Source organism: Myripristis murdjan, chromosome 24, assembly GCF_902150065.1.
Source record: "Myripristis murdjan chromosome 24, fMyrMur1.1, whole genome shotgun sequence".
In the NCBI taxonomy this organism is placed as follows: Eukaryota; Metazoa; Chordata; class Actinopteri; order Holocentriformes; family Holocentridae; genus Myripristis; species Myripristis murdjan.
In genome coordinates this window covers 3,472,316-3,479,010 of record NC_044003.1, presented here as the reverse complement: position 1 = coordinate 3,479,010, position 6,695 = coordinate 3,472,316, and the positions used below count along the sequence as shown (strand labels likewise).

General features: G+C 41.3%; 1 protein-coding gene across 1 annotated transcript in view; it reads left to right on the top strand.

Annotated features, from left to right (window-relative positions):
* The first annotated feature begins 267 nt into the window (after window positions 1-267).
* myt1la (myelin transcription factor 1-like, a) overlaps window positions 268-6,695 on the top strand; it is an 80,153-nt gene continuing 73,725 nt past the window's right edge. The window contains exons 1-3 of the mRNA XM_030047179.1: window positions 268-284; window positions 491-499; window positions 887-908. The gene's annotated coding sequence lies outside the window, so the exon portion shown is untranslated. The remainder of the gene's footprint in view (window positions 285-490; window positions 500-886; window positions 909-6,695) is intronic.

The following is a 6,695-nucleotide window of genomic DNA, read 5'->3' as shown; positions in this document are numbered from 1 at the left end:
ACACACACACGCACTGCTGCATCCATTCCGCTCCAGAGACTCCAGCGGGGCTCACGCTGTGGGGAGACGGCAACTCCACACACACACACACACACATACACATACACACACACACACACACACACACACACACACACACACACACACACACACACACACACACACACACATAGACATGCGCGCACGCGCCGTCTACGCGCTTGGAATTAATTCAGGAATGAGAGAGAGAGTGAGAAAGAGAGAGAGAGAGAGAGAGAGAGAGAGAGAGAGAGAGAGAGAGAGGAGTGGTAGAGAGAGGAAGGAAATGCATTGGCAGCCTTGCAGCCTGCGCGCCCCCGCTACCTCTCAGGCTCTGCGCGCCTCCGCCAGGTTTGGCGCGCCCCCGCGAGACGAGCAAGCAAGCGAGCGACCGAGAGAGAGAGAGAGAGAGAGAGAGAGAGAGAGAGGGAGAGAGAGAGAGCGAAGAGGAGGAGGAGGAGGAGAAGAGGAGGAGAGAGAGGTAAACCCGCCGTCTTCTTCTTCTTCTGCTGCTGCTGCTTCTTCTTCTGTTGCTGCTGCAGTGTCTGTTCCCCTCCATCTTCATCATCTTCATCATCAGCATCCTCCTCCTCCTCCTCCTCCTCCTCTCCTCCCCGTCTGTCTGTCTGGGTCTCTCTCTCTCTCTCTCTCTCTCCATCCATCTCTCCTTACACTAGTGAAGGCATGGCCAGAGAGAGAGAGGTAGAGAGACACTGACAGACACAGAGAGAGAGAGAGAGAGAGAGAGAGAGAGCAGCAAGACGCAGAGGGAGGGAGGGAGGCAGAGGGAGAGAGAGAAGGAGGCTGGCTGCAGACTTTCCGACCAGAGGAGGAGAGGAGGAGGAAGAGGGAGAGAGAGAGAGGAGAGAGACTCTGTCGTCGCCATTTCAGTAGGTTTTTATTTCTTTTCTTCCATTCTGTTCATCCTGTTCTTGTCTGTTCTTCGGGCCGCCGCTGCTGTCTGGCCGCTGTAATATTCCTGTGGTGTTCCTATAATATTCCTATAGTGTCTTGCGGTGTGTCTGTGGATGCTCAATAGGGAGTTTAGGCTGTCATTGTCTCATATGGTGCCTCTGTAATGTCAGCGGTGCTCCTGTAATATTCCTATAATATTCAGCTGCTCATGTTCTCTTTTATCCCTATAATAACCCTATAGTGCTTCTGTAGGCTCTGCTGCTCTATGCTGAGTTTGTGTGACATTTTCCTCTTATGGCATGCCTATGTTTAATATTGCTATAATACAGGCGATACTTAGTGTGTCAGAGTTAATCAATATTCTCATCAAATTTCTTATAATTTCACATTAGGCACTGGTTATGTCAGTGCTTTGCATTGTTCCTCTGGTATTCCTGTTTAATTGAACTGTATGGAAGACAGTGCAGTGGCTCTGTACTGTTCAACAGTGAGTTTACAGTGGCATTGTTTCCTATGGCAACACTATCTTATCATATTCCTGAGGTGTCTGATACTGTTAGTGACACTCAGTATTACTATAATATCTCTGTGATATCACTATGGAGACGTGCAGCATCTTGTGACAGGGACTCCTATATGCTCTCTGTAGACTCTCATGGTGTTCCTGTGAATCTGTCCTATAATACTCCCACAGTATTTCCCTTTATGGTTACATGTATAGTGATTTTTTTTTTTTTCAGTGGCTTCATTGCATTTTATTTTTTTTATTCCCAGTGTTACCATTCTAATAATATGACTATCCTATATTAGCTTTTAACGGATAACATTCGTATAATATTTTCCAATTTTAAAATTAAAAACAATAGGATTTGGGATTGCATTTGTATGACTGTTGCTTAAAAATGCCTTTTTAGCACATTAAGCAATAATGTGAGTATAATCTAGATTATCTCCTATAATATTGCTGCAATCAGCCTATAATATCAGAGCAACATGTCAGCTGTGAGTTGACAGTTATTATCATTATTATTATTAATATTGCATGTCATGGTGTTTATTATCATCTGTGTTATAATATTGCTGTAGGGACTTACAGTAGCGTTGTCATCTGAGATTCTCATAAGGGTTTGGCTCTCCTCATTGTGTAGAGGAGGAGGACGATGATGATAACTCATCACGGCCACGCATCTGAGCAGAGAAGTGTTCATACTGTACCGGAGCCTTTTTGTCCCTACCAGACCCCGTCCTCAAATAACTCCGGCAGTCCGTCCGAATTAGTGTCACGCAGACTCCCATCAGCCCGCAGCGCTCGGCTCTGCCTTCATCTACTGTACATATCCATCCCCCGAAAAGCCTCGTCTCAGGCTGGCCGCTCGCTATCTGGAGCTCAGCCGTGGCTCAGCCCGCGGGTCGGGGCCCTGCACGGGGTCACGGGAGGAAATGTGGGACACGGGGACAAAAATCGTCACCACGTCTGTGTTTTATGATTTCTGAGTTTTGTTGTTTTTTGTAAATTATGGAAGGGTTTTCAGAGTGTGCAGCGATGTGAGGCGAGACTAGAGCAGCACAGCACAGTCAGAGATGGTATGTGTTACAGCCATGGTGTATGTGTGTGTGTGTGTGTGTGTATGTATGTGTGTGTTAACGGTGGTGTGTATGCTGACGATGCATGTCAATAATGGTGTATGTTCATGACAGAGGATGACAGCAGCTGTTAATAGTGTTTATTAATGGGAATGAATGTTCATGTGTGTCAGTAATAGTGAGATAAGATAAAGTTTGTTAAAGGGAAAGACCACTTGGATATGACGTATTACTCAATCAAACAGTCAATCAATCAATCAATCAATCAGTGAGACTTTATTTATATAGCACTTTTCATACAGAACATGTAACACAAAGTGCTTCCCACATTAAAACATGAAAACAATATTCCACCCCCTCAAAAAAAACAAAAAACAAAAAAAGACAATAAAAACAGGAGCTGAGGAAAAGCCGTCATCAATCTCATCAATTCGCCATGAAGAAACAGCAGAAGCACGATGATTGAGACCAATACGAAATCAATCAAACTCAAAATAGCAAACTAAAAGTAGTAATAAAATGAGTATACAATTAAACAAACAAACAAATTAATTAATTAAATTAAAAGCTCTGAATAGTAGATTAAAAGTAATTGGGTGGACAGGAGCACAAGATAAAATAATATAATACTAAAAGAGATGAAATATGTAGCAGTGAGTAAAAGCTAAAAATAGAAGGTAGCGTTCTGACATTTAGAACACACCGACTTGCTACTATAATAGGTTATAGATTTAATAAATAGAATAGAAACAGAGCATCAATTAATTTAAAAAAAAACCTAGTATTGTTAAAAAGAATTCAGCTCCAGCTCCCCGACACCCTAATGAGGATAAGCAGCTTGGAAAATTAACAAATGAACGGATGAATTCATGTTAAAAATGAAACAATTACAATCAATAAAAGACAACTGATAAATAAAAATGTTAGTGTTGCATATTAGCAATAGTGTGTATTAAAGAGAACAATGACATTAATGTTAATGTCATTGTTCTCTGTCTCTCTATTCATTTCCACAACGACACAGCTCCCGAAATAACACTGTCAGCACAGAACCAAACACCAATAAACAGGATTATGAAATATAAACAACAACAAGTCCCAGTTCCCACTTTATGACAAAATTAAACAACTCTTTTCTTCCTGGCACTGTTTTTTCTTTCGTGTAATTAGTTATTTGTGAACCTGCTGTCAGGTTGGTGCAAGATTACTGAGTGGACGTTTCCTGCAGTCGCAACCTGCCGGATCTACTTTCCAGTTCAGATAAAAATGGGAACCGGGTCTCGTTGGGTTTTATTTTGTCAAAATGTTTTGTGATGGAGGTGAATGGAGAGATACAAGAGGACCATCTGGACTCAACAGACAGAAACACAAAATAAAAATCGGTGAGTCGCTCTGTCACGTCACGTGGTGAGTCCAGCGACGACTGTCACCGGTTCAGTCTAAAACAGGGGTGGCAAACTGGTGCCATGGAGGGCCGAGAGGCTGCAGGTTTTCACTCCAACCGAAAACTCCACCAGGTGATTTCACTGATTAGTCCCTTCTCTCTGCTTGGAGGTGGGGTGATCAGTGAAATCACCTGGTGGAGTTTTCGGTTGGAATGAAAACCTGCAGCCTTGTGGCCCTCCATGGCACCAGTTTGACACCCCTGGTCTAAAAGGTCCTCACTTCACACGTCCGCACAGCACACATAGAACCGGTTCTGCCAGATTTGGTTCTGTTAACTCTTTGAAATCTGGATCCACATCAGATTTGTTGTGTTTCGATGCTTAAAAGGTTGAGAGGAAAAAGGCAACAAGCAACTGAGCAGGAAATTACCTGAGAATTAATCCAAGAAATTAGTAAAAGGTTACAAGACAATGAGCTGAAAATTATCTGAAAGAAAGAAAGAAAGAAAGAAAGAAAGAAAATTACCTGTGAATTGCCCAAGAGAGAGAAAGTCATAGATAATTGAGTTATTTTTTGTAAAAAAAAAAAAAAAAAACTGAATATTTATAATAATTATAATTATATACTTAAAGTTATGTCACAGAAGGAAGAAAAATCTTTTTTTTGCTAATTTTCAGGTCTTTTTTAAAAAAAATTGTTTTATTTTCATGACTGTTTAATTTCAGGTCATTTTCTTGTTTCTTTTTTTTTTTTTGCTTTGCTTTACTTGTCCTTCTTTCTTTCTTTTTAGCTAAATTGTTAGTCATTTTCTCATAACTTTTTACTAATGTAATGTTTAGTTCATGTCTTGTTGAGTTGCTCATTGCCGTTATTGTATTTTTGAAAGAGATCAGATGAATGTGCTCGGGTTCAGCTGCTTCCTGACTCAGTCGCACCGTCACGCTGCTGATGTTTCACTCGAGCTCCTCTTCCTCCTCTTCCTTCTTTTCTTCCTCTTTTCACCGGTGTTGCTCCTCGCTGCCGTGACGAGCAGATCAAACAGGAGGACAGGCCGGTCTGACAGGTGCAGTTAGCCAATGAGAGACGAGCGTTAATCTAAGGTGAAACAGACGGCGGGCTGCACAGGTGAATATTCAGTATTTACAATAAAAACAAATCAACTTGGACAAGAAATAAAAACTGAATACAGAAGAGTTGGTTCTATTAGCACGAATGCAGTTTGAACCTGAACCTTTAATTTGTCAATTGCGTGTGTGTGTGTGTGTGTGTGTGTGTGTGTGTGTTTGTGTAGTCAAATGATATCAGAAAGTTTTGCAGCTGTATGGATAGATAGATACATAGATAGATAGATAGATAGATAGATAGATACATAGATCGATAGATAGATAGACAGATAGATAGATAGATAGATAGATAGATAGATAGATAGATAGATAGATGTACTGTATTGATCCCAAACTGGTAAATTCTTGTGTTCCAGCAGCAGGTCATCCAGACACAGGAACGACAGTAAAACTACACAAAATCTATCTCTTAACACCAGAGGACAGAAATATAAATCTTTAGCAAACTGATAAATTTGTTTGATGCAAAAAAAAAAAAAGCAAGAAAAAAGAAAAAAAAAACAATGGATACCCTATAAGAGTAATAAAAACTAAAATATATCTATAGACCTTTCACATTTGAACCTTTCACACAGATTCTATGTGCAAAGAAAAATATCTGCAAAATGTTTATAGAATATAATATGCATACATGATGTATTTATATGTTTGATGAAGGCCTTCCAGCACAAGTTATAGTTTAGCACAGGGGTCGGGAACCTTTTTGACTCAGAGAGCCATAAAAGCACAATTTTTGGAAATTTGTTTCAGTGAGAGCCATATAATATATTTTAAGACTGAATTCAATTAAATGTGAGCATAACAAGCGTCTTAATTTATTCTTTTAAATAATGTTGTTATAATACTCACCGATACTCGTCATCTTTTTTTCTTTTCGCCATCTTCTCCGTCGAAGGGTTAGCTTTGAGCTAATGACCGAGCCAACTGATGCAAAAGGGGGCGTGTACCTGTGCACCCAGCAACGGCCCAGTAACGGCCAACGTAGGCTATTATCATCCAATTAAAATAATAGACAATCGCTCATGCAACTGCAACTCTGAACAAGACATGAGCAGTAGAAAATCGATGGATGGATTTAAACAAACGATAATATTTTAAAACCCGAAATCTGCGAGCCAGATGTTATCATCAAAAGAGCCACATCTGGCTCGCGAGCCATAGGTTCCCGACCCCTGGTTTAGCAGATGGATTTTTCTTATTTTTTTTTAGTTTAGGTTTTGTGCAGGAGCGGATCTAGAGAAATATTAATGAGGAAGCTAAAGGCTGGCAGAGAGAAAGAAAGAAACATCGAAAGAAATTGACTTCTGCTGACGATCAAACACCACAAAGCGTTTGAATCCCGAGCCGTGACGTGGTTCTTGTAGTTTGTCCAGGGAGTGAAAGTCAAACTGATCTGGTTCTGGTCGGATCGGTGGTTCTGGTTCTGTCTCTGCTGAGATCCAGACAGGAACATGAGAGGAACGTTCTCATGACACATTCACTGGCACTCCGACAGCAAAGTTTCACTTTTTGTAAATTTTCCCAACAGAAACAACATTTACATTTTTTAATATTTGATTGTGCAAACTGGGGTGGCAGCTGTGGGGGGGCACGGCCTGTTTTCAGGGTGGCAGCTGCCGGCCCGGGCCCCCCTGCCGGCCCGGGCCCCCCTGCCGGCTCCGCCCCTGG